We start from the raw sequence: 8,110 nt of genomic DNA on the forward strand, positions 1-8,110 counted from the left end.
CAGCAACCCCAACAAGCCGTGGTAGCTCACTGCAGGCTTTATCATCCGAAAATGAGTAAGGAAGGGGAGGAAGGACTTGGGCAATGAATTGAGGATCGCATCCTTACCGAGCTGCTCGTGCAAGGGAAAGCCCAGTTTACTTAGGCGCTCAATCATTTTGATCATGTACGGTACATGATCAGTGACTGAGGCTCCATCCCTCATCCGAGCATTGAAAATGGCACAACTAATTTTGTGCCTTTCAACGTCGTCAGGCGTGCCAAAGGAGTCGTTCAACATTAGAAGCATCTCCTGTGGCTGGGCGTTCTCGAACCTCGGCTGAACTCATCATTCATTGCCACCAGCATTATGCACCGAATGATGGTGCGGTCATTGAGCCACTTCTGATAAGTGTCTCAGACCGTCCCTCTAGCGTTCAGGCTGGCTCCTCAGGTGCCGATCTGTTACTACATAAAGGATCACTCATGCTCAAGGATGATTTTTAATTTTCAATACCAGCTATCAAAATTAGGTCCCATGAGCTTTTCATTATCTAATAATGACCGGAGGGACAGGGTAGTGGCCATAGCTACATAAAGGAAAATCAGACCTATATTAGTACATAAATTATTAATACTAAAGACTTGGACTTTAGTCTAAAGTTTCTTCCAGTATTTTTATGAATTGGTAGCCTCAACCTCTAATTCGAGGAATTACTTTAATTCTTAGTGGGTACTAGAATCGACACAGACTACACACGAGCCCAACTTTGGTTGGTCAACCCATGTGCATCTATGGGTAGGTTCATAACCAGTTGTTTCTCTAAACAACTTCTAGTAATTAATTTTGCCCCAGACCTAATCAGTAGGCTTTGGCCTCCACTAAAAAATCTAGTTAGGTCCAACCATTAACATGATTTGATTTGGTGAATCGGACCAATAAATGATCAAGCCCGACTTTGGTTGGCCAACCTAACCACCATCAGAAAGACTCAAACCAAATTATCATACTATGAATGATAATTCCATTAGTCAATAAGCACCAGGCCTTTGGGCCTCCAATGATTATTAAACTAATAGACTCATTATCACTCACTTAATGGGAGGCTATGACTTAGTTATCAATATAACTTAATCATTTTTAGGACCTAATAATTTTTGAGAATTTTATTAAAGAATCGAAGAGAAGAAAATATTCAGCCAATTTCAATCCTCCCACTGACTTCACCAAGTCAGGTTAAAAGGATTTACTTAAAGCTGGCATTAGGAGCACCTAAATCAGTCAAACTGATTTACCTAATGACATGGGTGAGCCCTAATCACCAAGTGATCTAATCAAAACCTAATTCACTAGGTTGGCCAGGTAAGTGAGATCAGTGGTGGGGATAAGCCATTAACTCGTTAGAGATCAAATCACTACGAGTAGCTCCCGCTTAAAAACCACTGGTCAAACTGCCAAACATACCTTAGACACCAACTGGTTCATTAGTTTTAGTTTGATCAACTTAGTAAATAGGGTTCCACCGCGTAGCCATGAATTAAGTCCATCTTGGTCTAGTTAAAGACATGGACCCATTCAACTACAACTATTGGAGTTGAGTCTAGAGTATCCTTGACCTAATCTAATTCAACTTTTGATTAGATTTGACCAATTACTCTAATTTAATCCATTTCTTTAAGCTAACCTTAGGTCTAACCCAATTATGGACCTAATCTATCTAACCCATTGACCCACAAGTTTATGCAATTGTCTTAGGTCTTAATTCACAATTCTAGACCTACTAGACAATACTTAATTTTTTTAATTAAGTATTTGGGCTGATGGGTCAGGGTTTGGATTTCGAAAATAATTTTTTAAATTTGAAAGGTTTTATTTTTTGTTCACCAAATATGTTGACTCATTTCACAAATAGATCAGCACATTTCATAAATAGCAATCCTATTGCTAATTACATAACAGAAAATAACTCAATCAAAATAAATCATGAATATTCTTTTAGATCTAATCTAACACATTCATGATAAATTTCACAATTGAACCTTTACAATTAATTTCTTTCACTGCTTCATCTGCATGGGATATAATTGCAGCGGCACCCCTACCGCCATAGGAGATCCCATCGAATGGGAGGAGAGGGCCTTTAAACCCTACTTTTCTCCTATGATCGGACGCCATGGCAACCAACCCAATTCGATTACTTACTACTTGGATCAAGTATATCTAAATATACTAATTTTAAAATTTAAATTTCAAATTTTAAATTTTAAATTTTAAATTTTGAATTTCAAATTTCAAACAAATTTCAATTTCAAATTTTCAAATTTTGAATTTTAAATTTTGAATTTCAAATTTTGAATTTTAAATTTTGAATTTTAAATTTGAAATTTCAATCAAATTTCAAATTTTGAATTTCAAATTTTTGAATTTTGAATTCAAATTTCAAATTTCAAAATTCAAAATTCAAATTTCAAATTTTAAATTTTTAAATTTGAATTTCAAACAACTTTCAAAATTCAAATTTTAAATTTTAAATTTTGAATTTTAAATTTAAACTTTTAGATTACAACTTAATCTACGCATGCAAATATATATATCATGTCTAAGAACCCGCTCTGATACCATTTGTGGGAAAATTCAGTGCAGGGATAAAATGATAATTTTAATTTTTTTTTAAATTATGATTTTACAGTGAAAAATATTAATTAATTAATTAACATGAATTTATCCTACACTAGGATGTAAATATGATATACAGCATGCATTCATTTAAATTTGAATTTCAAATTCAAACAGTAAACACTTTACTGTAATGTGTTCATAACACAATACCTTTGTGCGGGTAGTAGATCACCGTAATCTGATCACCGTCGAGAGAGTCTGATCATCGTGATATAGTCACACAATGTGTCTGGCTCTACAGATCATCCACACGAAGCTTCCGGTCTGATCGACTCCTCACGAGTGCTAGCTCGTTATAGAGCCCTTTTGACAGTCGATGCTGATCGAACTCCTTCGATCGATGTCTGTCAATTCTTTAGATTCTCTGGATCATCAATAGACGTGCTTGAGAGGATGTTGAAGATCTTTCTAAAATTTTGTGGGCTCACGATACTCGTAGCTCACTTTCTCACTTCCCAAACCCCAGGCTAAAACTCTAGGGAACTCACCGGAAACCTTGCACCCACTTTTCTTTCTTTCCTTTCTTTTTCTCTTGGAAGGATATGGACTTCCTTCTCATGCACAAGACTTCTCACACCCCAGAATTTTTCTTCAAAAATCTTCTTCTTGCACGCCCCACTCTTCTCCTCCTTTTATAACCACATCAAACATCTTATCCAAAAGAAAGGATAAAGATGAGTAATTGCACATTTGAATTCAAATCAAATTTTGAATTCAAATGGGCACCAACTCATCCCTTATCCACTAAAGGTGTGAGGCATGGCTTAAATTATGCATGGAGTGATTTCATGAGAAACCTTTTCTCATGTAATAAATGGGGCGTAAAAAAAGGGATAAGGTGCAAAGATTGATTGCGCATTCAAATTCAAATTTATTTTGAATTTGAATGGCCAACCAATCATCCTTATCCAGTCATATGGCACATTAAAGTGGGGCATGGATAGGACTTAGCGTGAGAAAAAAATTCATGAGAAGTTCCTTCTCATGAATTCAAATGGGTGCAATGGAAGTGAGGTGGCGCCTGGAGATTGGGTCAAGGTGGTTTAATTATTTAAACCAACCTAATTGAACCAAATAAGTTAGGTCCAATTGGACTAATTCAAATCCAACTAAATTAGGCTTAATTAGGCTCAATAAAATCTTAATCAAATCAGAAATTGATTAAGCCCAACCCCTGATCAAATCAGGGACCAAACCATCTCGACGATTAGGTCAACTCTTAACCTAATCGGGTTAAACCCAACTGAATCCAATTCAATTGGACTTGATCCAAAAATAATTATTCAATCAAATTGAGTTAATTAGTGATCAAATCACTAATTAAATCTCTCATAAATACTAAGTCCAAATTCGATGGGCAATAAGTTATCAGAATTCATCGATATGTAACCCTGATCGAAAAGTCCCAACCAGTGGGACTCTTGACCCCGGTACCCATAATGTGTGGAACTCATGATCAGAGAATCCTGATTCTCGATCACTAAGTCCCAAACATGTAGGATTCTACATCAGCCATCAGATTAGAAAGAAACCTCTAATGTGTGTGACCCCACAGGTTCGAACCTAAGCCGGTAGCATAGGAATCAATTCCTGTACTAATCGAAGTGACCATCTAGCAATGGTGTCCGACGTCCGAATAGGTCAAATAGTCACAATCACAACACTCAAAACCTACATGAATATGGTTACTGTATAATTCATCCTTTTGACTCCTTTGTTTAGGACGACTTAGGGTTAAACTGTCAACCCTGATCAGATCATCCGAATCGTGCTCAACTCAAACAGTCCTGTGACTCCTCATAAGGACTACCCTGGCCAAGGTTTTGCTAAATTGAAACATGACTGTACACAGCTCCTAAACTGAAGTGGTCAATTCCATCTTGACACACGCACTGACAAGTCAAGTACTTGTCTACACCCAGCAGCCTTCTGTCACTGAATTAAAAATTCAGATAGTCCAGTGCCTAAGTGCAGTGAGTTGCTTGCAAGTCACCGTGGCGGTCTCAGGTCGGAGGGATATTTATACCCATATTCCATCGGAGCAAATCTTGACAGTAAAAATAGCTCCAGAGTCAGTCACGTTCAGTACAGATGTACCCTTACATCTCACCTGTATGTCATACTAGTGTCTCCACACTCAGTGGTTAAGAGGACAACCAACCTATATGGCACACAACGACCTATGCTTGATAAACGTTGTCGTCTTTGGTAACAACGTATCATTTGGTCGCGAACAGATTTAAGGACTAAAAGATAAATCCTCCTTTGTCGAGTCTAAATAGTCCTAAGGACTTTACCATAACATAGGAGTTCATTAGAAGATGAAATATTTTATGATGAAAAAATACCAAAATAATTTTTATTAATTCATAATTCATGTACATATACAAAAATGAGTACAACCGTCAATAGGTTGATGATTGATTTTGGGACACTATTCCCAACACCAAGTCATATCCAGTTTGTGAATCATGCCTTCAAGGCAAAATGACTAAACTTCCTTTTGTAGGACATGGGAAAAGGGCCACAAACCTACTTGCCCTAGTACATACGGATGTGTGCAGCCCATTTGATGTACCGGCTAGAGGCAACTATGTATACTTCATTACTTTAACCGATGATATATCTAGGTATGGGTATGTGTTTCTAATAAAACACAAGTCTGAATCCTTTGAAAGGTTCAAAGAATTCAGACATGAAGTAGAAAAATAAACTGAAAAGTCCATTAAGGTTCTTCAATCAGATCAAGAAGGTGAATACCTTAGTCAGGAGTTTCTAGACTATCTTAAGAATAATGGCATAGTCTCTCAATGGACTCCACCTGGAACACCACAACTCAATGGGTTTCAGAACGGAGAGACCGGACCCTATTAGATATGGTCCATTCCATGATGAGCTTCACAGACCTCCCTGAGTTTCTTTGGGATATTGTCTCATGACAGCAATATATGTATTGAATAGGGTTCCCTCTAAAATTGTTTCTATCACACCGTATGAGATATGGCATGGTAAGAAGCCAAGTCTGAATCATCTCAGAATTTGGGTTGTCCGGCTCATATCAAGAGACAACAGGTGGACAAGTTAGAGTTCAGATCTTTTAGAGCTCGATTCATAGGATATTCTAAAGAGTCATTAGGATACTATTTCTATATTCTGGAAGACCACAATGTGATTGTGAGTCGAAATGCTATTTTTCTTAAAAAATAGTTTATTCAAGATGGTGGCATCGGAAGAATAATTAAGCTCCAGGAGAATGTCTCGCAAGAGCAACGAGCTAAAGAACCTGAGGAACCAAATCAATCAGAACCAGTCCTAACACAATCTCTTCCACCTCATAGATCGACTAGAATTTTTCATCCTCCTGAAAGGTACTTAGGTACCATACAAGAGGATGTAGAGAAAATGTTCCTCACAAAAAATGAGGCTCATGGTGATGATCCCAAGACCTATGACGAGACGATGTCAGATATCGACTTCGAGAAATGGTTAGAGGCAATGAGATCAGAAATTGACTCAATGCACTCAAACCAAGTCTGAACCTTGGTAGATCCACCTGAAGGTATTGTACCTATTGGGTGTAAATGGATCTTCAAGAGAAAGATAGGTGCAGATGAAAATGTAGAGACATTCAAGGCTAGGCTCATAGCGAAAGGTTATAGTCAGCGCGAAGGCATTGACTATCAGGATACCTTCTCGCCTGTAGCCATGTTAAAATCCATCCACACATTGCTTGCTGTTGCAGCCTATTTCGATTATGAAATATGGCAGATGGACGTGAAAACAACGTTCTTAAATGGATATCTTGAGGAAGATATCTATATGGAACAGCCGCTTGGTTTCACATCCAGTGATGATGATCACAAGGTCTGCAAGCTGCAAAGATCCATTTATGGACTTAAGCAAGCATCTCAGAGCTGGAATACTCATTTCAATGATGTGATCAAAATATTTTGTTTCATCAAGAATGAGAAGGAACCATATGTGTTCAAAAAGGTCAGTGGGAGCGTAGTTATCCTCCTCGTATTGTACGTAGATGACATCCTCCTAATTGAGAATGACATTCTCATGTTGACCTCAGTCAAAGTATGGTTGTCTAAGGAGTTCTCTATGAAAGATCTAGGAGAGGCATCCTTTATACTGGGTATTAAGGTCTATAGAGATAGACCAAATAGGATGCTGGGACTTTCACAGAAGATGTACATAGAGGAGGTGCTAAAAAGGTTTAGCATGAAAAACTTTAAAAGAGGTTTAGTACCTTTTAGACATGACATTCATCTCTCCAAGAAGATGTGCCCTAGCACACCTGAGGAGATTGAATGCATGAGCAAAATCTCTTATGCTTCGATAATAAGGAGCCTCATGTATGTCATGCTATGTACACGACCTGATATAGCCCATGTTGTGAGTGTCACAAGTAGATATCAGTCGAATCCAAGCGAAGGGCACTATACTTCTGTGAAATGTATCCTTAAGTACTTGAGAAGAACTAAGGATATGTTTATAGTCTTTGAAAATGGAAAACTTCAGATTCAGGGATATACAGACTCAGACTTTATGTCTGATATAGATGATCGAAAGTTGACATCTGGGAGTCTGTTCATTTGCAATGGTGGTGCAGTTAGCTGGAAGAGTTCCAAGCAGACGGTGATTGCAGATTCCACCAAGGAGGCAGAGTATATTGCTGCATCGAAAGCTACGAAGGAGGCATTCTGGTACAAGAAGTTTGCCACGAAGCTTGAAGTGATTTCATCAGATGCCATCCCTCTTTACTGTGACAATAATGACGCCATAGCCCTAGCTAAGGAGCCAAGATCTCACCAGAAGTCTAAGCACATCGAGCGACGATTCCATCTGATCTGTGATTACCTCGAAAAAGGTTATGTCAAGGTTAAGAGAGTCGACTCCACAGATAATGTGGTAGACCCACTGACAAAACCATTAGGCCAGCACAAGATCGAAGCCCACCTTGAGAAGATGGGACTTAGATATGTAGCCAATTGGCATTAGGTCAAGTGGGAGTTTGTTAGATGTATGCCCTAGATGCCAGATTGGCTGATACATTCCTGTACAAATCTAAGGGCAAATTTATAATTTTGACTATAAATTAATAAATGGGTTATTCTTCTATCACATTATATACATTGTGTCTGTGATACATTATTTGAGTTAGTAAGAATGTCAATTCATATTTTCAAGAGTTGAAAATTTAAAGCATGAAGTTACATAACTAACTCATAAACAGCTCCTGACCATAGGATCATCACGAGGATGGTGATCGATCCGAAAAGTTGGTGTACGATCACTTTCTTAGAGTAGATGTGTCTTGAGTCTATGGTGTGGAGACACCAAAGCGAGAGTACAGGTATTCGTTGAGAATGAGAGTACTGAGCGTGACCATATCGAGCAGTCATAAGGAAGTCTACCTTCTCGTCGATGACTAGCTTGATGCTGC

The sequence above is a fragment of the Elaeis guineensis genome, chromosome 9 (assembly GCF_000442705.2).
Source record: "Elaeis guineensis isolate ETL-2024a chromosome 9, EG11, whole genome shotgun sequence".
NCBI lineage: Eukaryota > Viridiplantae > Streptophyta > Magnoliopsida > Arecales > Arecaceae > Elaeis > Elaeis guineensis.